Source organism: Copadichromis virginalis, linkage group LG3 (assembly GCF_057382275.1).
Source record: "Copadichromis virginalis isolate Kocher_CV1m ecotype Utaka linkage group LG3, C_Virginalis_male_GT1.1, whole genome shotgun sequence".
Classification (NCBI taxonomy): Eukaryota; Metazoa; Chordata; class Actinopteri; order Cichliformes; family Cichlidae; genus Copadichromis; species Copadichromis virginalis.
The window spans coordinates 58,966,291-58,988,852 of record NC_140620.1 but is presented as its reverse complement, the minus strand read 5'-3'; the positions used below and the strand labels follow the sequence as shown (position 1 = coordinate 58,988,852).

General features: G+C 58.0%; 7 non-coding genes and 6 pseudogenes across 7 annotated transcripts; all 13 read right to left on the bottom strand.

Moving 5' to 3' along the window:
• Positions 1-1,559: 1,559 nt before the first annotated feature.
• LOC146716130 (5S ribosomal RNA) lies at positions 1,560-1,678 on the bottom strand (annotated as a pseudogene).
• Positions 1,679-3,214: 1,536 nt separating this feature from the next.
• On the bottom strand, positions 3,215-3,333 carry LOC146716129 (5S ribosomal RNA; annotated as a pseudogene).
• Positions 3,334-5,935: 2,602 nt separating this feature from the next.
• On the bottom strand, positions 5,936-6,054 carry LOC146716128 (5S ribosomal RNA). The gene has a single exon (XR_014919688.1). It is a non-coding gene; the product is annotated as a 5S ribosomal RNA (ribosomal RNA).
• Positions 6,055-7,668: 1,614 nt separating this feature from the next.
• On the bottom strand, positions 7,669-7,787 carry LOC146716127 (5S ribosomal RNA; annotated as a pseudogene).
• A 699-nt stretch (positions 7,788-8,486) lies between these two features.
• Positions 8,487-8,605, bottom strand: LOC146716126 (5S ribosomal RNA). The gene has a single exon (XR_014919687.1). It is a non-coding gene; the product is annotated as a 5S ribosomal RNA (ribosomal RNA).
• A 2,325-nt stretch (positions 8,606-10,930) lies between these two features.
• LOC146716125 (5S ribosomal RNA) lies at positions 10,931-11,049 on the bottom strand (annotated as a pseudogene).
• A 1,493-nt stretch (positions 11,050-12,542) lies between these two features.
• On the bottom strand, positions 12,543-12,661 carry LOC146716124 (5S ribosomal RNA). The gene has a single exon (XR_014919686.1). It is a non-coding gene; the product is annotated as a 5S ribosomal RNA (ribosomal RNA).
• Positions 12,662-13,877: 1,216 nt separating this feature from the next.
• LOC146716123 (5S ribosomal RNA) lies at positions 13,878-13,996 on the bottom strand. The gene has a single exon (XR_014919685.1). It is a non-coding gene; the product is annotated as a 5S ribosomal RNA (ribosomal RNA).
• A 2,242-nt stretch (positions 13,997-16,238) lies between these two features.
• LOC146716122 (5S ribosomal RNA) lies at positions 16,239-16,357 on the bottom strand (annotated as a pseudogene).
• A 1,574-nt stretch (positions 16,358-17,931) lies between these two features.
• Positions 17,932-18,050, bottom strand: LOC146716121 (5S ribosomal RNA; annotated as a pseudogene).
• A 2,122-nt stretch (positions 18,051-20,172) lies between these two features.
• LOC146716120 (5S ribosomal RNA) lies at positions 20,173-20,291 on the bottom strand. Its single transcript, XR_014919684.1, has one exon. It is a non-coding gene; the product is annotated as a 5S ribosomal RNA (ribosomal RNA).
• Positions 20,292-21,344: 1,053 nt separating this feature from the next.
• LOC146716119 (5S ribosomal RNA) lies at positions 21,345-21,463 on the bottom strand. The gene has a single exon (XR_014919683.1). It is a non-coding gene; the product is annotated as a 5S ribosomal RNA (ribosomal RNA).
• Positions 21,464-22,127: 664 nt separating this feature from the next.
• Positions 22,128-22,246, bottom strand: LOC146716118 (5S ribosomal RNA). Its single transcript, XR_014919682.1, has one exon. It is a non-coding gene; the product is annotated as a 5S ribosomal RNA (ribosomal RNA).
• Between the last annotated feature and the right edge of the window lie 316 nt (positions 22,247-22,562).

Below are 22,562 nucleotides of genomic sequence, written 5' to 3'. Positions count from 1 at the left end.
TGGCCTCAGCCAGCAGCAAAAGGGCCCTGGTGTGGTGTAAGTCGCCTCAGCCAGCAGCCACAGGCCCTGGTGTGGTGTAGGTGGCCTCAGCCAGCAGCCACAGGCCCTGGTGTGGTCTAAGTGGCCTCAGCCAGTGCCACAGGCCCTGGTGTGGTGTAAGTGGCCTGAGCAAGAGCCACAGGCCCTGGTGTGGTGTAATTGGCCTCAATAGCAACTAAGGCCCTGGTGTGGTGTAGGTGGCCTCAGCCAGCAGCCACAGGCCCTGGTGTGGTGTAAGTGGCCTCAATAGCAACTAAGGCCCTGGTGTGGTGTAAGTGGCCTGAGCAAGAGCCACATACCCTGGTGTGGTGTAATTGGCCTCAATAGCAACTAAGGCCCCGGTGTGGTGTAGGTGGCCTCAGCCAGGAGCCACAGGCCCTGGTGTGGTGTAAGTGGCCCCAGCCGGTCACTCAGGCCCTGGTGTGGTGTAGGTGGCATCAGCTAGCAGCCACAGGCCCTGGTGTGGTGTGAGTGGCCTCAGCCAGCAGCCACAGGCCCTGGTGTGGTCTAAGTGGCCTCAGCCAGTGCCACAGGCCCTGGTGTGGTGTAAGTGGCCTGAGCAAGAGCCACAGGCCCTGGTGTGGTGTAAGTGGCCTCAGCCAGCAGCCACAGGCCCTGGTGTGGTGTAAGTGGCCTGAGCAAGTGCCACAGGCCCTGGTGTGGTGTAAGTGGCCTGAGCAAGTGCCACAGGCCCTGGTGTGGTGTAAGTGGCCTCAATAGCAAATAAGGCCCTGGTGTGGTGTAAGTGGCCTGAGCAAGAACCACAGGGCCTGGTTTGGTGAAGATGGCCTCGGCCAGAAGCGCAGGGCCTGGTGTGATGTGAGTGGCCTGAGCAAGAGCCACAGGCCCTGGTGTGGTGTAAGTGGCCTCAGCCAGCAGCCACAGGCCCTGGTGTGGTGTAAGTGGCCTCAGCCAGAAGCCACAGGCACTGGTGTGGTGTAAGTGGCCTCAGCCAGCAGCAAAAGGGCCCTGGTGTGGTGTAGGTGGCCTCAGCCAGCAGCCACAGGCCCTGGTGTGGTGTAAGTGGCCTCAATAGCAACTAAGGCCCTGGTGTGGTGTAAGTGGCTTCAGCCAGCAGCCACAGGCCCTGGTGTGGTGTAAGTGGCCTCAGCCAGCAGCCACAGGCCCTGGTGTGGTGTAGGTGGCCTCAGCCAGCAGCCACAGGCCCTGGTGTGGTGTAAGTGGCCTATATAGCAACTAAGGCCCTGGTGTGGTGTAAGTGGCTTCAGCCAGCAGCCACAGGCTCTGGTGTGGTGTAACTGGCCTCAGCCAGCAGCCACAGGCCCTGGTGTGGTGTAAGTGGCCTCAGCCAGAGCCACAGGCCCTGATGTGGTGTAAGTGGCCCCAGCCGGTCACTCAGGCCCTGGTGTGGTGTAGGTGGCATCAGCTAGCAGCACAAGACATTGGAAAACAGCCAAAAGCAGTGTCGTTAATGTGCCCTCATTAATGGGCAGCTGCTTTTGGTCTTTTAATACACCCCTTCTCTGGATCAAAAGCGGTTCAATGACATGAAAATGAAAGGCTTACAGCACCAGGTATTCCCAGGCAGTCTCCCATCCAAGTACTAACCAAGCCCAGCCCTGCTTAGCTTCCGAGATCAGACGAGGTCGGGCCTGCTCAGGGTGGTATGGCCGTAAGCTGCTGGCCCCAGCACAATGTCTCAATTTATGGATTCAAGTGATTAGGTGGCAAGTACCTGAAGTTACGAAGACAATCCTATAACCATACCTGCATGTTTGCATAATACCCTAACCCAAAGGCTCAGTTTGGCATTTATCCAACAGCACAGGCCCTGGATTGTTGAAGATGGCCTCACGAACCAGCACAGGGCCTGGTGTGTTGTACATGGCCACAGCAAGCAGCACAGGGCCTGGTTTGGTGAAGATGGCCTCGGCCAGAAGCGCAGGGCCTGGTGTGATGTGAGTGGCCTGAGCAAGAGCCACAGGCCTTGGTGTGGTGTAAGTGGCCTCAGCCAGCAGCCACAGGCCCTGGTGTGGTGTAAGTCGCCTCAGCCAGAAGCCACAGGCACTGGTGTGGTGTAAGTGGCCTCAGCCAGCAGCAAAAGGGCCCTGGTGTGGTGTAAGTGGCCTCAGCCAGCAGCCACAGGCCCTGGTGTGGTGTAGGTGGCCTCAGCCAGCAGCCACAGGCCCTGGTGTGGTGTAAGTGGCCTCAGCCAGCAGCCACAGGCCCTGGTGTGGTGTAAGTGGCCTCAGCCAGCAGCCACAGGCCCTGGTGTGGTGTAAGTGGCCTCAGCCAGTGCCACAGGCCCTGGTTTGGTGTAAGTGGCCTGAGCAAGAGCCACAGACCCTGGTGTGGTGTAATTGGCCTCAGCCAGCAGCCACAGGCCCTGGTGTGGTGTAAGTCGCCTCAGACAGAAGCCACAGGCACTGGTGTGGTGTAAGTGGCCTCAGCCAGCAGCAAAAGGGCCCTGGTGTGGTATAAGTCGCCTCAGCCAGCAGCCACAGGCCCTGGTGTGGTGTAGGTGGCCTCAGCCACCAGCCACAGGCCCTGGTGTGGTGTAAGTGGCCTCAGCCAGCAGCCACAGGCCCTGGTGTGGTGTAAGTGGCCTCAGCCAGCAGCCACAGGCCCTGGTGTGGTGTAAGTGGCCTCAGCCAGTGCCACAGGCCCTGGTGTGGTGTAAGTGGCCTGAGCAAGAGCCACAGGCCCTGGTGTGGTGTAAGTGGCCTGAGCAAGAGCCACAGACCCTGGTGTGGTGTAATTGGCCTCAATAGCAACTAATGCCCTGGTGTGGTGTAGGTGGCCTCAGCCAGCAGCCACAGGCCCTGGTGTGGTGTAAGTGGCCTGAGCAAGAGCCACAGGCCCTGGTGTGGTGTAAGTGGCCTGAGCAAGAGCCACAGACCCTGGTGTGGTGTAATTGGCCTCAATAGCAACTAATGCCCTGGTGTGGTGTAGGTGGCCTCAGCCAGCAGCCACAGGCCCTGGTGTGGTGAAAGTGGCCTCAGCCAGAGCCACAGGCCCTGATGTGGTGTAAGTGGCCCCAGCCGGTCACTCAGGCCCTTGTGTGGTGTAGGTTGCATCAGCTAGCAGCACAAGACATTGGAAAAGAGCCAAAAGCAGTGTCGTTAATGTGCCCTCATTAATGGGCAGCTGCTTTTGGTCTTTTAATACACCCCTTCTCTGGATCAAAAGCGGTTCAATGACATGAAAAATCAAAGGCTTACAGGACCAGGTATTCCCAGGCAGTCTCCCATCCAAGTACTAACCAAGCCCAGCCCTGCTTAGCTTCCGAGATCAGATGAGGTCAGGCGTGCTCAGGGTGGTATGGCCGTAAGCTGCTGGCTCCAGCACAATGTCTCAATTTATGGATTCAAGTGATTAGGTGGCAAGTACCTGAAGTTACGAAGACAATGCTATAATCATACCTGCATGTTTGCATAATACCCTAACCCAAAGGCTCAGTTTGGCATTTATCCAACAGCACAGGCCCTGGATTGTTGAAGATGGCCTCAGGAACCAGCACAGGGCCTGGTGTGTTGTACATGGCCACAGCAAGGAGCACAGGGCCTGGTTTGGTGAAGATGGCCTCGGCCAGAAGCGCAGGGCCTGGTGTGATGTGAGTGGCCTGAGCAAGAGCCACAGGCCTTGGTGTGGTGTAAGTGGCCTCAGCCAGCAGCCACAGGCCCTGGTGTGGTGTAAGTCGCCTCAGCCAGAAGCCACAGGCACTGGTGTGGTGTAAGTGGCCTCAGCCAGCAGCCACAGGCCCTGGTGTGGTGTAGGTGGCCTCAGCCAGCAGCCACAGGCCCTGGTGTGGTGTAGGTGGCCTCAGCCAGCAGCCACAGGCCCTGGTGTGGTGTAAGTGGCCTCAGCCAGCAGCCACAGGCCCTGGTGTGGTGTAAGTGGCCTGAGCAAGAGCCACAGGCCCTGGTGTGGTGTAAGTGGCCTGAGCAAGAGCCACAGACCCTGGTGTGGTGTAATTGGCCTCAATAGCAACTAATTCCCTGGTGTGGTGTAGGTGGCCTCAGCCAGCAGCCACAGGCCCTGGTGTGGTGTAAGTGGCCTCAGCCAGCAGCCACAGGCCCTGGTGTGGTGTAAGTCGCCTCAGCCAGAAGCCACAGGCACTGGTGTGGTGTAAGTGGCCTCAGCCAGCAGCAAAAGGGCCCTGGTGTGGTGTAAGTGGCCTCAGCCAGCAGCCACAGGCCCTGGTGTGGTGTAGGTGGCCTCAGCCAGCAGCCACAGGCCCTTGTGTGGTGTAATTGGCCTCAATAGCAACTAAGGCCCTGGTGTGGTGTAGGTGGCCTAAGCCAGCAGCCACAGGCCCTGGTGTGGTGTAAGTGGCCTCAGCCAGTGCCACAGGCCCTGGTGTGGTGTAAGTGGCCTGAGCAAGAGCCACAGACCCTGGTGTGGTGTAATTGGCCTCAATAGCAACTAAGGCCCTGGTGTGGTGTAGGTGGCCTCAGCCAGCAGCCACAGGCCCTGGTGTGGTGTAAGTGGCCTAAGCCAGAGCCACAGGCCCTGGTGTGGTGTAAGTGGCCTGAGCAAGAGCCACAGGGCCTGGTTTGGTGAAGATGGCCTCGGCCAGAAGCCACAGGCCCTGGTGTGGTGTAAGTGGCCTCAGCCAGCAGCCACAGGCACTGGTGTGGTGTAAGTGGCCTCAGCCAGCAGCAAAAGGGCCCTGGTGTGGTGTAAGTCGCCTCAGCCAGAAGCCACAGGCACTGGTGTGGTGTAAGTGGCCTCAGCCAGCAGCAAAAGGGCCCTGGTGTGGTGTAAGTCGCCTCAGCCAGCAGCCACAGGCCCTGGTGTGGTGTAGATGGCCTCAGCCAGCAGCCACAGGCCCTGGTGTGGTGTAAGTGGCCTCAGCCAGCAGCCACAGGCCCTGGTGTGGTCTAAGTGGCCTCAGCCAGAAGCACAGGGCCTGGTGTGATATGAGTGGCCTGAGCAAGAGCCACAGGCCCTGGTGTGGTGTAAGTGGCCTGAGCAAGAGCCACAGGCCCTGGTGTGGTGTAAGTGGCCTGAGCAAGAGCCACAGGCCCTGGTGTGGTGTAGGTGGCCTCAGCCAGCAGCCACAAGCCCTTGTGTGGTGTAAGTGGCCTCAGCCAGCAGCCACAGGCCCTGGTGTGGTGTAAGTGGCCTCAGCCAGTGCCACAGGCCCTGGTGTGGTGTAAGTGGCCTGAGCAAGAGCCACAGACCATGGTGTGGTGTAATTGGCCTCAATAGCAACTAAGGCCCTGGTGTGGTGTAGGTGGCCTAAGCCAGCAGCCACAGGCCCTGGTGTGGTGTAAGTGGCCTCAGCCAGCAGCCACAGGCCCTGGTGTGGTGTAAGTCGCCTCAGCCAGAAGCCACAGGCACTGGTGTGGTGTAAGTGGCCTCAGCCATCAGCAAAAGGGCCCTGGTGTGGTGTAAGTCGCCTCAGCCAGCAGCCACAGGCCCTGGTGTGGTGTAGATGGCCTCAGCCAGCAGCCACAGGCCCTGGTGTGGTGTAAGTGGCCTCAGCCAGCAGCCACAGGCCCTGGTGTGGTCTAAGTTGCCTCAGCCAGAAGCACAGGGCCTGGTGTGGTATGAGTGGCCTGAGAAAGAGCCACAGTCCCTGGTGTGGTGTAAGTGGCCTGAGCAAGAGCCACAGGCCCTGGTGTGGTGTAAGTGGCCTGAGCAAGAGCCACAGGCCCTGGTGTGGTGTAAGTGGCCTGAGCAAGAGCCACAGGCCCTGGTGTGGTGTAATTGGCCTCAATAGCAACTAAGGCCCTGGTTTGGTGTATGTGGCCTCAGCCAGCAAATAAGGCCGTGGTGTGGTGTAGGTGGCATCAGCTAGCAGCACAAGACATTGGAAAACAGCCAAAAGCAATGTCGTTAATGTGCCCTCATTAATGGGCAGCTGCTTTTGGTCTTTTAATACACCCCTTCTCTGGATCAAAAGCGGTTCAATGACATGAAAATGAAAGGCTTACAGCACCAGGTATTCCCAGGCAGTCTCCCATCCAAGTACTAACCAAGCCCAGCCCTGCTTAGCTTCCGAGATCAGACGAGGTCGGGCGTGCTCAGGGTGGTATGGCCGTAAGCTGCTGGCCCCAGCACAATGTCTCAATTTATGGATTCAAGTGATTAGGTGGCAAGTACCTGAAGTTACGAAGACAATCCTATAACCATACCTGCATGTTTGCATAATACCCTAACCCAAAGGCTCAGTTTGGCATTTATCCAACAGCACAGGCCCTGGATTGTTGAAGATGGCGTCAGGAACCAGCACAGGGCCTGGTGTGTTGTACATGGCCACAGCAAGCAGCACAGGGCCTGGTTTGGTGAAGATGGCCTCGGCCAGAAGCACAGGGCCTGGTGTGATATGAGTGGCCTGAGCAAGAGCCACAGGCCCTGGTGTGTTGTAAGTGGCCTCAGCCAGCAGCCACAGGCCCTGGTGTGGTGTAGGTGGCCTCAGCCAGCAGCCACAGGCCCTTGTGTGGTGTAATTGGCCTCAATAGCAACTAAGGCCCTGGTGTGGTGTAAGTGGCCTCAGCCAGCAGCCACAGGCCCTGGTGTGGTGTAAGTGGCCTCAGCCAGTGCCACAGGCCCTGGTGTGGTGTAAGTGGCCTGAGCAAGAGCCACAGACCCTGGTGTGGTGTAATTGGCCTCAATAGCAACTAAGGCCCTGGTGTGGTGTAGGTGGCCTCAGCCAGCAGCCACAGGCCCTGGTGTGGTGTAAGTGGCCTCAGCCAGCAGCCACAGGCCCTGATGTGGTGTAAGTGGCCCCAGCCGGTCACTCAGGCCCTGGTGTGGTGTAGGTGGCATCAGCCAGCAGCCACAGGCCCTGGTGTGGTGTAAGTCGCCTCAGCCAGAAGCCACAGGCACTGGTGTGGTGTAAGTGGCCTCAGCCAGCAGCAAAAGGGCCCTGGTGTGGTGTAAGTCGCCTCAGCCAGCAGCCACAGGCCCTGGTGTGGTGTAGGTGGCCTCAGCCAGCAGCCACAGGCCCTGGTGTGGTGTAAGTGGCCTCAGCCAGCAGCCACAGGCCCTGTTGTGGTGTAAGTGGCCTCAGCCAGCAGCCACAGGCCCTGGTGTGGTGTAAGTGGCCTCAGTCAGTGCCACAGGCCCTGGTGTGGTGTAAGTGGCCTGAGCAAGAGCCACAGACCCTGGTGTGGTATAATTGGCCTCAGCCAGCAGCCACAGGCCCTGGTGTGGTGTAAGTCGCCTCAGACAGAAGCCACAGGCACTGGTGTGGTGTAAGTGGCCTCAGCCAGCAGCAAAAGGGCCCTGGTGTGGTATAAGTCGCCTCAGCCAGCAGCCACAGGCCCTGGTGTGGTGTAGGTGGCCTCAGCCAGCAGCCACAGGCCCTGGTGTGGTGTAAGTGGCCTGAGCAAGAGCCACATACCCTGGTGTGGTGTAATTGGCCTCAATAGCAACTAATGCCCTGGTGTGGTGTAAGTGGCCTCAGCCAGCAGCCACAGGCCCTGGTGTGGTGTAAGTGGCCTCAGCCAGAGCCACAGGCCCTGATGTGGTGTAAGTGGCCCCAGCCGGTCACTCAGGCCCTGGTGTGGTGTAGGTGGCATCAGCTAGCAGCACAAGACATTGGAAAACAGCCAAAAGCAATGTCGTTAATGTGCCCTCATTAATGGGCAGCTGCTTTTGGTCTTTTAATACACCCCTTCTCTGGATCAAAAGCGGTTCAATGACATTAAAAAGAAAGGCTTACAGCACCAGGTATTCCCAGGCAGTCTCCCATCCAAGTACTAACCAAGCCCAGCCCTGCTCAGCTTCCGAGATCAGACGAGGTCGGGCGTGCTCAGGGTGGTATGGCCGTAAGCTGCTGGGCCCAGCACAATGTCTCAATTTATGGATTCAGGTGATTAGGTGGCAAGTACCTGAAGTTACGAAGACAATCCTATAACCCTACCTTCATGTTTGCATAATACCCTAACCCAAAGGCTCAGTTTAGCATTTATCCAACAGCACAGGCCCTGGATTGTTGAAGATGGCCTCAGGAACCAGCACAGGGCCTGGTGTGTTGTACATGGCCACAGCTAGCAGCACAGGGCCTGGTTTGGTGAAGATGGCCTCGGCCAGAAGCGCAGGGCCTGGTGTGATGTGAGTGGCCTGAGCAAGAGCCACAGGCCCTGGTGTGGTGTAATTGGCCTCAATAGCAACTAAGGCCCTGGTGTGGTGTAAGTGGCCTGAGCAAGAGCCACATACCCTGGTGTGGTGTAATTGGCCTCAATAGCAACTAAGGCCCTGGTGTGGTGTAGGTGGCCTCAGCCAGCAGCCACAGGCCCTGGTGTGGTGTAAGTGGCCTCAGCCAGAGCAACAGGCCCTGATGTGGTGTAAGTGGCCCCAGCCGGTCACTCAGGCCCTGGTGTGGTGTAGGTGGCATCAGCTAGCAGCACAAGACATTGGAAAACAGCCAAAAGCAATGTCGTTAATGTGCCCTCATTAATGGGGAGCTGCTTCTGGTCTTTTAATACACCCCTTCTCTGGATCAAAAGCGGTTCAATGACATGAAAATGAAAGGCTTACAGCACCAGGTATTCCCAGGCAGTCTCCCATCCAAGTACTAACCAAGCCCAGCCCTGCTTAGCTTCCGAGATCAGACGAGGTCGGGCGTGCTCAGGGTGGTATGGCCGTAAGCTGCTGGCCCCAGCACAATGTCTCAATTTATGGATTCAAGTGATTAGGTGGCAAGTACCTGAAGTTACGAAGACAATCCTATAACCATACCTGCATGTTTGCATAATACCCTAACCAAAAGGCTCAGTTTGGCATTTATCCAACAGCACAGGCCCTGGATTGTTGAAGATGGCCTCAAGAACCAGCACAGGACCTGGTGTGTTTTACATGGCCACAGCAAGCAGCACAGGGCCTGGTTTGGTGAAGATGGCCTCAGCAGGCAGCCACAGGCCCTGGTTTGGTGTAAGTGGCCTCAGCTAGCAGCCACAGGCCCTGGTGTGGTGTGAGTGGCCTCAGCCAGCAGCCACAGGCCCTGGTGTGGTCTAAGTGGCCTCAGCCAGTGCCACAGGCCCTGGTGTGGTGTAAGTGGCCTAAGCCAGAGCCACAGGCCCTGGTGTGGTGTAAGTGGCCTCAATAGCAAATAAGGCCCTGGTGTGGTGTAAGTGGCCTGAGCAAGAACCACAGGGCCTGGTTTGGTGAAGATGGCCTCGGCCAGAAGCGCAGGGCCTGGTGTGATGTGAGTGGCCTGAGCAAGAGCCACAGGCCCTGGTGTGGTGTAAGTGGCCTCAGCCAGCAGCCACAGGCCCTGGTGTGGTGTAAGTGGCCTCAGCCAGAAGCCACAGGCACTGGTGTGGTGTAAGTGGCCTCAGCCAGCAGCAAAAGGGCCCTGGTGTGGTGTAGGTGGCCTCAGCCAGCAGCCACAGGCCCTGGTGTGGTGTAAGTGGCCTCAATAGCAACTAAGGCCCTGGTGTGGTGTAAGTGGCTTCAGCCAGCAGCCACAGGCCCTGGTGTGGTGTAAGTGGCCTCAGCCAGCAGCCACAGGCCCTGGTGTGGTGTAGGTGGCCTCAGCCAGCAGCCACAGGCCCTGGTGTGGTGTAAGTGGCCTCAATAGCAACTAAGGCCCTGGTGTGGTGTAAGTGGCTTCAGCCAGCAGCCACAGGCTCTGGTGTGGTGTAACTGGCCTCAGCCAGCAGCCACAGGCCCTGATGTGGTGTAAGTGGCCCCAGCCGGTCACTCAGGCCCTGGTGTGGTGTAGGTGGCATCAGCCAGCAGCCACAGGCCCTGGTGTGGTGTAAGTCGCCTCAGCCAGAAGCCACAGGCACTGGTGTGGTGTAAGTGGCCTCAGCCAGCAGCAAAAGGGCCCTGGTGTGGTGTAAGTCGCCTCAGCCAGCAGCCACAGGCCCTGGTGTGGTGTAGGTGGCCTCAGCCAGCAGCCACAGGCCCTGGTGTGGTGTAAGTGGCCTCAGCCAGCAGCCACAGGCCCTGGTGTGGTGTAAGTGGCCTCAGCCAGCAGCCACAGGCCCTGGTGTGGTGTAAGTGGCCTCAGCCAGTGCCACAGGCCCTGGTATGGTGTAAGTGGCCTGAGCAAGAGCCACAGACCCTGGTGTGGTATAATTGGCCTCAGCCAGCAGCCACAGGCCCTGGTGTGGTGTAAGTCGCCTCAGACAGAAGCCACAGGCACTGGTGTGGTGTAAGTGGCCTCAGCCAGCAGCAAAAGGGCCCTGGTGTGGTATAAGTCGCCTCAGCCAGCAGCCACAGGCCCTGGTGTGGTGTAGGTGGCCTCAGCCACCAGCCACAGGCCCTGGTGTGGTGTAAGTAGCCTCAGCCAGCAGCCACAGGCCCTGGTGTGGTGTAAGTGGCCTCAGCCAGCAGCCACAGGCCCTGGTGTGGTGTAAGTGGCCTCAGCCAGTGCCACAGGCCCTGGTGTTGTGTAAGTGGCCTGAGCAAGAGCCACAGGCCCTGGTGTGGTGTAAGTGGCCTGAGCAAGAGCCACAGACCCTGGTGTGGTGTAATTGGCCTCAATAGCAACTAATGCCCTGGTGTGGTGTAGGTGGCCTCAGCCAGCAGCCACAGGCCCTGGTGTGGTGTAAGTGGCCTGAGCAAGAGCCACAGGCCCTGGTGTGGTGTAAGTGGCCTGAGCAAGAGCCACAGACCCTGGTGTGGTGTAATTGGCCTCAATAGCAACTAATGCCCTGGTGTGGTGTAGGTGGCCTCAGCCAGCAGCCACAGGCCCTGGTGTGGTGTAAGTGGCCTGAGCAAGAGCCACAGGCCCTGGTGTGGTGAAAGTGGCCTCAGCCAGAGCCACAGGCCCTGATGTGGTGTAAGTGGCCCCAGCCGGTCACTCAGGCCCTTGTGTGGTGTAGGTTGCATCAGCTAGCAGCACAAGACATTGGAAAAGAGCCAAAAGCAGTGTCGTTAATGTGCCCTCATTAATGGGTAGCTGCTTTTGGTCTTTTAATACACCCCTTCTCTGGATCAAAAGCGGTTCAATGACATGAAAATCAAAGGGTTACAGCACCAGGTATTCCCAGGCAGTCTCCCATCCAAGTACTAACCAAGCCCAGCCATGCTTAGCTTCCGAGATCAGACGAGGTCGGGCGTGCTCAGGGTGGTATGGCCGTAAGCTGCTGGCTCCAGCACAATGTCTCAATTTATGGATTCAAGTGATTAGGTGGCAAGTACCTGAAGTTACGAAGACAATGCTATAACCATACCTGCATGTTTGCATAATACCCTAACCCAAAGGCTCAGTTTGGCATTTATCCAACAGCACAGGCCCTGGATTGTTGAAGATGGCCTCAGGAACCAGCACAGGGCCTGGTGTGTTGTACATGGCCACAGCAAGGAGCACAGGGCCTGGTTTGGTGAAGATGGCCTCGGCCAGAAGCGCAGGGCCTGGTGTGATGTGAGTGGCCTGAGCAAGAGCCACAGGCCTTGGTGTGGTGTAAGTGGCCTCAGCCAGCAGCCACAGGCCCTGGTGTGGTGTAAGTCGCCTCAGCCAGAAGCCACAGGCACTGGTGTGGTGTAAGTGGCCTCAGCCAGCAGCCACAGGCCCTGGTGTGGTGTAGGTGGCCTCAGCCAGCAGCCACAGGCCCTGGTGTGGTGTAGGTGGCCTCAGCCAGCAGCCACAGGCCCTGGTGTGGTGTAAGTGGCCTCAGCCAGCAGCCACAGGCCCTGGTGTGGTGTAAGTGGCCTGAGCAAGAGCCACAGGCCCTGGTGTGGTGTAAGTGGCCTGAGCAAGAGCCACAGACCCTGGTGTGGTGTAATTGGCCTCAATAGCAACTAATGCCCTGGTGTGGTGTAGGTGGCCTCAGCCAGCAGCCACAGGCCCTGGTGTGGTGTAAGTGGCCTCAGCCAGCAGCCACAGGCCCTGGTGTGGTGTACGTCGCCTCAGCCAGAAGCCACAGGCACTGGTGTGGTGTAAGTGGCCTCAGCCAGCAGCAAAAGGGCCCTGGTGTGGTGTAAGTGGCCTCAGCCAGCAGCCACAGGCCCTGGTGTGGTGTAGGTGGCCTCAGCCAGCAGCCACAGGCCCTTGTGTGGTGTAATTGGCCTCAATAGCAACTAAGGCCCTGGTGTGGTGTAGGTGGCCTAAGCCAGCAGCCACAGGCCCTGGTGTGGTGTAAGTGGCCTCAGCCAGTGCCACAGGCCCTGGTGTGGTGTAAGTGGCCTGAGCAAGAGCCACAGACCCTGGTGTGGTGTAATTGGCCTCAATAGCAACTAAGGCCCTGGTGTGGTGTAGGTGGCCTCAGCCAGCAGCCACAGGCCCTGGTGTGGTGTAAGTGGCCTCAATAGCAACTAAGGCCCTGGTGTGGTGTAAGTGGCTTCAGCCAGCAGCCACAGGCTCTGGTGTGGTGTAACTGGCCTCAGCCAGCAGCCACAGGCCCTGGTGTGGTGTAAGTGGCCTCAGCCAGAGCCACAGGCCCTGATGTGGTGTAAGTGGCCCCAGCCGGTCACTCAGGCCCTGGTGTGGTGTAGGTGGCATCAGCTAGCAGCACAAGACATTGGAAAACAGCCAAAAGCAGTGTCGTTAATGTGCCCTCATTAATGGGCAGCTGCTTTTGGTCTTTTAATACACCCCTTCTCTGGATCAAAAGCAGTTCAATGACATGAAAATCAAAGGCTTACAGCACCAGGTATTCCCAGGCAGTCTCCCATCCAAGTACTAACCAAGCCCAGCCCTGCTTAGCTTCCGAGATCAGACGAGGTCGGGCGTGCTCAGGGTGGTATGGCCGTAAGCTGCTGGGCCCAGCACAATGTCTCAATTTATGGATTCAAGTGATTAGGTGGCAAGTACCTGAAGTTACGAAGACAATCCTATAACCATACCTGCATGTTTGCATAATACCCTAACCCAAAGGCTCAGTTTGGCATTTATCCAACAGCACAGGCCCTGGATTGTTGAAGATGGCCTCAGGAAACAGCACAGGGCCTGGTGTGTTGTACATGGCCACAGCAAGCAGCACAGGGCCTGGTTTGGTGAAGATGGCCTCAGCCAGAAGCACAGGGCCTGGTGTGATATGAGTGGCCTGAGCAAGAGCCACAGGCCCTGGTGTGGTGTAAGTGGCCTCAGCCAGCAGCCACAGGCCCTGGTGTGGTGTAGGTGGCCTCAGCCAGCAGCCACAAGCCCTTGTGTGGTGTAAGTGGCCTCAGCCAGCAGCCACAGGCCCTGGTGTGGTGTAAGTGGCCTCAGCCAGTGCCACAGGCCCTGGTGTGGTGTAAGTGGCCTGAGCAAGAGCCACAGACCATGGTGTGGTGTAATTGGCCTCAATAGCAACTAACGCCCTGGTGTGGTGTAGGTGGCCTAAGCCAGCAGCCACAGGCCCTGGTGTGGTGTAAGTGGCCTCAGCCAGCAGCCACAGGCCCTGGTGTGGTGTAAGTCGCCTCAGCCAGAAGCCACAGGCACTGGTGTGGTGTAAGTGGCCTCAGCCAGCAGCAAAAGGGCCCTGGTGTGGTGTAAGTCGCCTCAGCCAGCAGCCACAGGCCCTGGTGTGGTGTAGATGGCCTCAGCCAGCAGCCACAGGCCCTGGTGTGGTGTAAGTGGCCTCAGCCAGCAGCCACCGGCCCTGGTTTGGTCTAAGTTGCCTCAGCCAGAAGCACAGGGCCTGGTGTGATATGAGTGGCCTGAGAAAGAGCCACAGGCCCTGGTGTGGTGTAAGTGGCCTGAGCAAGAGCCACAGGCCCTGGTGTGGTGTAAGTGGCCTGAGCAAGAGCCACAGGCCCTGGTGTGGTGTAATTGGCCTCAATAGCAACTAAGGCCCTGGTTTGGTGTATGTGGCCTCAGCCAGCAAATAAGGCCGTGGTGTGGTGTAGGTGGCATCAGCTAGCAGCACAAGACATTGGAAAACAGCCAAAAGCAGTGTCGTTAATGTGCCCTCATTAATGGGCAGCTGCTTTTGGTCTTTTAATACACCCCTTCTCTGGATCAAAAGCGGTTCAATGACATGAAAATTAAAGGCTTACAGCACCAGGTATTCCCAGGCAGTCTCCCATCCAAGTACTAACCAAGCCCAGCCCTGCTTAGCTTCCGAGATCAGACGAGGTCGGGCGTGCTCAGGGTGGTATGGCCGTAAGCTGCTGGCCCCAGCACAATGTCTCAATTTATGGATTCAAGTGATTAGGTGGCAAGTACCTGAAGTTACGAAGACAATCCTATAACCATACCTGCATGTTTGCATAATACCCTAACCCAAAGGCTCAGTTTGGCATTTATCCAACAGCACAGGCCCTGGATTGTTGAAGATGGCCTCAGGAACCAGCACAGGGCCTGGTGTGTTGTACATGACCACAGCAAGCAGCACAGGGCCTGGTTTGGTGAAGATGGCCTCGGCCAGAAGCGCAGGGCCTGGTGTGATGTGAGTGGCCTGAGCAAGAGCCACAGGCCTTGGTGTGGTGTAAGTGGCCTCAGCCAGCAGCCACAGGCCCTGGTGTGGTGTAAGTCGCCTCAGCCAGAAGCCACAGGCACTGGTGTGGTGTAAGTGGCCTCAGCCAGCAGCAAAAGGGCCCTGGTGTGGTGTAAGTCGCCTCAGCCAGCAGCCACAGGCCCTGGTGTGGTGTAGGTGGCCTCAGCCAGCAGCCACAGGCCCTGGTGTGGTGTGAGTGGCCTCAGCCAGCAGCCACAGGCCCTGGTGTGGTCTAAGTGGCCTCAGCCAGTGCCACAGGCCCTGGTGTGGTGTAAGTGGCCTGAGCAAGAGCCACAGGCCCTGGTGTGGTGTAAGTGGCCTCAGCCAGCAGCCACAGGCCCTGGTGTGGTGTAAGTGGCCTGAGCAAGTGCCACAGGCCCTGGTGTGGTGTAAGTGGCCTGAGCAAGTGCCACAGGCCCTGGTGTGGTGTAAGTGGCCTCAATAGCAAATAAGGCCCTGGTGTGGTGTAAGTGGCCTGAGCAAGAACCACAGGGCCTGGTTTGGTGAAGATGGCCTCGGCCAGAAGCGCAGGGCCTGGTGTGATGTGAGTGGCCTGAGCAAGAGCCACAGACCCTGGTGTGGTGTAATTGGCCTCAATAGCAACTAAGGCCCTGGTGTGGTGTAGGTGGCCTCAGCCAGCAGCCACAGGCCCTGGTGTGGTGTAAGTGGCCTCAGCCAGCAGCCACAGGCCCTGGTGTGGTGTAGGTGGCCTCAGCCAGCAGCCACAGGCCCTTGTGTGGTGTAAGTGGCCTCAGCCAGCAGCCACAGGCCCTGGTGTGGTGTAAGTGGCCTCAGCCAGCAGCCACAGGCCCTGGTGTGGTGTAAGTGGCCTCAGCCAGCAGCCACAGGCCCTGGTGTGGTGTAAGTGGCCTCAGCCAGTGCCACAGGCCCTGGTGTGGTGTAAGTGGCCTGAGCAAGAGCCACAGACCCTGGTGTGGTGTAATTGGCCTCAGCCAGCAGCCACAGGCCCTGGTGTGGTGTAAGTCGCCTCAGACAGAAGCCACAGGCACTGGTGTGGTGTAAGTGGCCTCAGCCAGCAGCAAAAGGGCCCTGGTGTGGTATAAGTCGCCTCAGCCAGCAGCCACAGGCCCTGGTGTGGTGTAGGTGGCCTCAGCCACCAGCCACAGGCCCTGGTGTGGTGTAAGTGGCCTCAGCCAGCAGCCACAGGCCCTGGTGTGGTGTAAGTGGCCTCAGCCAGCAGCCACAGGCCCTGGTGTGGTGTAAGTGGCCTCAGCCAGTGCCACAGGCCCTGGTGTGGTGTAAGTGGCCTGAGCAAGAGCCACAGGCCCTGGTGTGGTGTAAGTGGCCTGAGCAAGAGCCACAGACCCTGGTGTGGTGTAATTGGCCTCAATAGCAACTAATGCCCTGGTTTGGTGTAGGTGGCCTCAGCCAGCAGCCACAGGCCCTGGTGTGGTGTAAGTGGCCTGAGCAAGAGCCACAGGCCCTGGTGTGGTGTAAGTGGCCTGAGCAAGAGCCACAGACCCTGGTGTGGTGTAATTGGCCTCAATAGCAACTAATGCCCTGGTGTGGTGTAGGTGGCCTCAGCCAGCAGCCACAGGCCCTGGTGTGGTGAAAGTGGCCTCAGCCAGAGCCACAGGCCCTGATGTGGTGTAAGTGGCCTCAGCCAGCAGCCACAGGCCCTGGTGTGGTGTAAGTGGCCTCAGCCAGCAGCCACAGGCCCTGGTGTGGTGTAAGTGGCCTGAGCAAGAGCCAAAGACCCTGGTGTGGTGTAATTGGCCTCAGTAGCAACTAAGGCCCTGGTGTGGTGTAGGTGGCATCAGCTAGCAGCACAAGACATTGGAAAACAGCCAAAAGCAATGTCGTTAATGTGCCCTCATTAATGGGGAGCTGCTTCTGGTCTTTTAATACACCCCTTCTCTGGATCAAAAGCGGTTCAATGACATGAAAATCAAAGGCTTACAGAACCAGGTATTCCCAGGCAGTCTCCCATCCAAGTACTAACCAAGCCCAGCCCTGCTTAGCTTCCGAGATCAGACGAGGTCTGGCGTGCTCAGGGTGGTATGGCCGTAAGATGCTGGCCCCAGCACAATGTCTCAATTTATGGATTCAAGTGATTAGGTGGCAAGTACCTGAAGTTACGAAGACAATGCTATAACCATACCTGCATGTTTGCATAATACCCTAACCCAAAGGCTCAGTTTGGCATTTATCCAACAGCACAGGCCCTGGATTGTTGAAGATGGCCTCAGGAACCAGCACAGGGCCTGGTGTGTTGTACATGGCCACAGCAAGGAGCACAGGGCCTGGTTTGGTGAAGATGGCCTCGGCCAGAAGCGCAGGGCCTGGAGTGATGTGAGTGGCCTGAGCAAGAGCCACAGGCCTTGGTGTGGTGTAAGTGGCCTCAGCCAGCAGCCACAGGCCCTGGTGTGGTGTAAGTCGCCTCAGCCAGAAGCCACAGGCACTGGTGTGGTGTAAGTGGCCTCAGCCAGCAGCCACAGGCCCTGGTGTGGTGTAGGTGGCCTCAGCCAGCAGCCACAGGCCCTGGTGTGGTGTAGGTGGCCTCAGCCAGCAGCCACAGGCCCTGGTGTGGTGTAAGTGGCCTCAGCCAGCAGCCACAGGCCCTGGTGTGGTGTAAGTGGCCTGAGCAAGAGCCACAGGCCCTGGTGTGGTGTAAGTGGCCTGAGCAAGAGCCACAGACCCTGGTGTGGTGTAATTGGCCTCAATAGCAACTAATGCCCTGGTGTGGTGTAGGTGGCCTCAGCCAGCAGCCACAGGCCCTGGTGTGGTGTAAGTGGCCTGAGCAAGAGCCACAGGGCCTGGTTTGGTGAAGATGGCCTCGGCCAGAAGCGCAGGGCCTGGTGTGATGTGAGTGGCCCGAGCAAGAGCCACAGGCCCTGGTGTGGTGTAAGTGGCCTCAGCCAGCAGCCACAGGCCCTGGTGTGGTGTAAGTCGCCTCAGCCAGAAGCCACAGGCACTGGTGTGGTGTAAGTGGCCTCAGCCAGCAGCAAAAGGGCCCTGGTGTGGTGTAAGTCGCCTCAGCCAGCAGCCACAGGCCCTGGTGTGGTGTAGATGGCCTCAGCCAGCAGCCACAGGCCCTGGTGTGGTGTAAGTGGCCTCAGCCAGCAGCCACAGGCCCTGGTGTGGTCTAAGTGGCCTCAGCCAGAAGCACAGGGCCTGGTGTGATATGAGTGGCCTGAGCAAGAGCCACAGGCCCTGGTGTGGTGTAAGTGGCCTGAGCAAGAGCCACAGGCCCTGGTGTGGTGTAAGTGGCCTGAGCAAGAGCCACAGGCCCTGGTGTGGTGTAGGTGGCCTCAGCCAGCAGCCACAGGCCCTGGTGTGGTGTAGGTGGCCTCAGCCAGCAGCCACAAGCCCTTGTGTGGTGTAAGTGGCCTCAGCCAGCAGCCACAGGCCCTGGTGTGGTGTAAGTGGCCTCAGCCAGAGCCACAGGCCCTGATGTGGTGTAAGTGGCCCCAGCCGGTCACTCAGGCCCTGGTGTGGTGTAGGTGGCATCAGCTAGCAGCACAAGACATTGGAAAACAGCCAAAAGCAATGTCGTTAATGTGCCCTCATTAATGGGCAGCTGCTTTTGGTCTTTTAATACACCCCTTCTCTGGATCAAAAGCGGTTCAATGACATGAAAATGAAAGGCTTACAGCACCAGGTATTCCCAGGCTGTCTCCCATCCAAGTACTAACCAAGCCCAGCCCTGCTCAGCTTCCGAGATCAGACGAGGTCGGGCGTGCTCAGGGTGGTATGGCCGTAAGCTGCTGGCCCCAGCACAATGTCTCAATTTATGGATTCAGGTGATTAGGTGGCAAGTACCTGAAGTTACGAAGACAATCCTATAACCCTACCTTGATGTTTGCATAATACCCTAACCCAAAGGCTCAGTTTAGCATTTATCCAACAGCACAGGCCCTGGATTGTTGAAGATGGCCTCAGGAACCAGCACAGGGCCTGGTGTGTTGTACATGGCCTCAGCCAGCAGCCACAGGCCCTGGTGTGGTGTAAGTGGCCTCAGCCAGTGCCACAGGCCCTGGTGTGGTGTAATTGGCCTCAATAGCAACTAAGGCCCTGGTGTGGTGTAAGTGGCCTGAGCAAGAGCCACATACCCTGGTGTGGTGTAATTGGCCTCAATAGCAACTAAGGCCCTGGTGTGGTGTAAGTGGCTTCAGCCAGCAGCCACAGGCCCTTGTGTGGTGTAATAGGCCTCAATAGCAACTAAGGCCCTGGTGTGGTGTAGGTGGCCTAAGCCAGCAGCCACAGGCCCTGGTGTGGTGTAAGTGGCCTCAGCCAGTGCCACAGGCCCTGGTGTGGTGTAAGTGGCCTGAGCAAGAGCCACAGGCCCTGGTGTGGTGTAAGTGGCCTGAGCAAGAGCCACAGGCCCTGGTGTGGTGTAGGTGGCCTCAGCCAGCAGCCACAGGCCCTGGTGTGGTGTAGGTGGCCTCAGCCAGCAGCCACAAGCCCTTGTGTGGTGTAAGTGGCCTCAGCCAGCAGCCACAGGCCCTGGTGTGGTCTAAGTGGCCTCAGCCAGTGCCACAGGCCCTGGTGTGGTGTAAGTGGCCTGAGTAAGAGCCACAGGCCCTGGTGTGGTGTAAGTGGCCTAAGCCAGAGCCACAGGCCCTGGTGTGGTGTAAGTGGCCTGAGCAAGAACCACAGGGCCTGGTTTGGTGAAGATGGCCTCGGCCAGAAGCGCAGGGCCTGGTGTGATGTGAGTGGCCTGAGCAAGAGCCACAGGCCCTGGTGTGGTGTAAGTGGCCTCAGCCAGCAGCCACAGGCCCTGGTGTGGTGTAAGTGGCCTCAGCCAGAAGCCACATGCACTGGTGTGTTGTAAGTGGCCTCAGCCAGCAGCAAAAGGGCCCTGGTGTGGTGTAGGTGGCCTCAGCCAGCAGCCACAGGCCCTGGTGTGGTGTAGGTGGCCTCAGCCAGCAGCCACAAGCCCTTGTGTGGTGTAAGTGGCCTCAGCCAGCAGCCACAGGCCCTGGTGTGGTCTAAGTGGCCTCAGCCAGTGCCACAGGCCCTGGTGTGGTGTAAGTGGCCTGAGTAAGAGCCACAGGCCCTGGTGTGGTGTAAGTGGCCTAAGCCAGAGCCACAGGCCCTGGTGTGGTGTAAGTGGCCTGAGCAAGAACCACAGGGCCTGGTTTGGTGAAGATGGCCTCGGCCAGAAGCGCAGGGCCTGGTGTGATGTGAGTGGCCTGAGCAAGAGCCACAGGCCCTGGTGTGGTGTAAGTGGCCTCAGCCAGCAGCCACAGGCCCTGGTGTGGTGTAAGTGGCCTCAGCCAGAAGCCACATGCACTGGTGTGTTGTAAGTGGCCTCAGCCAGCAGCAAAAGGGCCCTGGTGTGGTGTAGGTGGCCTCAGCCAGCAGCCACAGGCCCTGGTGTGGTGTAAGTGGCCTCAATAGCAACTAAGGCCCTGGTGTGGTGTAAGTGGCTTCAGCCAGCAGCCACAGGCCCTGGTGTGGTGTAAGTGGCCTCAGCCAGCAGCCACAGGCCCTGGTGTGGTGTAGGTGGCCTCAGCCAGCAGCCACAGGCCCTGGTGTGGTGTAAGTGGCCTCAATAGCAACTAAGGCCCTGGTGTGGTGTAAGTGGCTTCAGCCAGCAGCCACAGGCTCTGGTGTGGTGTAACTGGCCTCAGCCAGCAGCCACAGGCCCTGGTGTGGTGTAAGTGGCCTCAGCCAGAGCCACAGGCCCTGATGTGGTGTAAGTGGCCCCAGCCGGTCACTCAGGCCCTGGTGTGGTGTAGGTGGCATCAGCTAGCAGCACAAAACATTGGAAAACAGCCAAAAGCAGTGTCGTTAATGTGCCCTCATTAATGGGGAGCTGCTTCTGGTCTTTTAATACACCCCTTCTCTGGATCAAAAGCGGTTCAATGACATGAAAATTAAAGGCTTACAGCACCAGGTATTCCCAGGCAGTCTCCCATCCAAGTACTAACCAAGCCCAGCCCTGCTTAGCTTCCGAGATCAGACGAGGTCGGGCGTGCTCAGGGTGGTATGGCCGTAAGCTGCTGGGCCCAGCACAATGTCTCAATTTATGGATTCAAGTGATTAGGTGGCAAGTACCTGAAGTTACGAAGACAATCCTATAACCATACCTGCATGTTTGCATAATACCCTAACCCAAAGGCTCAGTTTGGCATTTATCCAACAGCACAGGCCCTGGATTGTTGAAGATGGCCTCAGGAAACAGCACAGGGCCTGGTGTGTTGTACATGGCCACAGCAAGCAGCACAGGCCCTGGTGTGGTGTAGGTGGCCTCAGCCAGCAGCCACAAGCCCTTGTGTGGTGTAAGTGGCCTCAGCCAGCAGCCACAGGCCCTGGTGTGGTGTAGGTGGCCTCAGCCAGCAGCCACAGGCCCTTGTGTGGTGTAATTGGCCTCAATAGCAACTAAGGCCCTGGTGTGGTGTAGGTGGCCTCAGCCAGCAGCCACAGGCCCTGGTGTGGTGTAAGTGGCCTGAGCAAGAGCCACAGGCCCTGGTGTGGTGTAAGTGGCCTGAGCAAGAGCCACAGACCCTGGTGTGGTGTAATTGGCCTCAATAGCAACTAATGCCCTGGTTTGGTGTAGGTGGCCTCAGCCAGCAGCCACAGGCCCTGGTGTGGTGTAAGTGGCCTGAGCAAGAGCCACAGGCCCTGGTGTGGTGTAAGTGGCCTGAGCAAGAGCCACAGACCCTGGTGTGGTGTAATTGGCCTCAATAGCAACTAATGCCCTGGTGTGGTGTAGGTGGCCTCAGCCAGCAGCCACAGGCCCTGGTGTGGTGAAAGTGGCCTCAGCCAGAGCCACAGGCCCTGGTGTGGTGTAAGTGGCCTGAGCAAGAGCCACAGGCCCTGGTGTGGTGTAATTGGCCTCAATAGCAACTAAGGCCCTGGTTTGGTGTATGTGGCCTCAGCCAGCAAATAAGGCCGTGGTGTGGTGTAGGTGGCATCAGCTAGCAGCACAAGACATTGGAAAACAGCCAAAAGCAATGTCGTTAATGTGCCCTCATTAATGGGCAGCTGCTTTTGGTCTTTTAATACACACCTTCTCTGGATCAAAAGCGGTTCAATGACATGAAAATGAAAGGCTTACAGCACCAGGTATTCCCAGGCAGTCTCCCATCCAAGTACTAACCAAGCCCAGCCCTGCTTAGCTTCCGAGATCAGACGAGGTCGGGCGTGCTCAGGGTGGTATGGCCGTAAGCTGCTGGCCCCAGCACAATGTCTCAATTTATGGATTCAAGTGATTAGGTGGCAAGTACCTGAAGTTACGAAGACAATCCTATAACCATACCTGCATGTTTGCATAATACCCTAACCCAAAGGCTCAGTTTGGCATTTATCCAACAGCACAGGCCCTGGATTGTTGAAGATGGCGTCAGGAACCAGCACAGGGCCTGGTGTGTTGTACATGGCCACAGCAAGCAGCACAGGGCCTGGTTTGGTGAAGATGGCCTCGGCCAGAAGCACAGGGCCTGGTGTGATATGAGTGGCCTGAGCAAGAGCCACAGGCCCTGGTGTGTTGTAAGTGGCCTCAGCCAGCAGCCACAGGCCCTGGTGTGGTGTAGGTGGCCTCAGCCAGCAGCCACAGGCCCTTGTGTGGTGTAATTGGCCTCAATAGCAACTAAGGCCCTGGTGTGGTGTAGGTGGCCTCAGCCAGCAGCCACAGGCCCTGGTGTGGTGTAAGTGGCCTCAGCCAGCAGCCACAGGCCCTGGTGTGGTGTAAGTGGCATCAGCTAGCAGCACAAGACATTGGAAAACAGCCAAAAGCAATGTCGTTAATGTGCCCTCATTAATGGGGAGCTGCTTTTGGTCTTTTAATACACCCCTTCTCTGGATCAAAAGCGGTTCAATGACATGAAAATGAAAGGCTTACAGCACCAGGTATTCCCAGGCAGTCTCCCATCCAAGTACTAACCAAGCCCAGCCCTGCTTAGCTTCCGAGATCAGACGAGGTCGGGCGTGCTCAGGGTGGTATGGCCGTAAGCTGCTGGCCCCAGCACAATGTCTCAATTTATGGATTCAAGTGATTAGGTGGCAAGTACCTGAAGTTACGAAGACAATCCTATAACCATACCTGCATGTTTGCATAATACCCTAACCCAAAGGCTCAGTTTGGCATTTATCCAACAGCACAGGCCCTGGATTGTTGAAGATGGCCTCAAGAACCAGCACAGGACCTGGTGTGTTTTACATGGCCACAGCAAGCAGCACAGGGCCTGGTTTGGTAAAGATGGCCTCAGCAAGCAGCCACAGGCCCTGGTTTGGTGTAAGTGGCCTCAGCCAGCAGCCACAGGCCCTGGT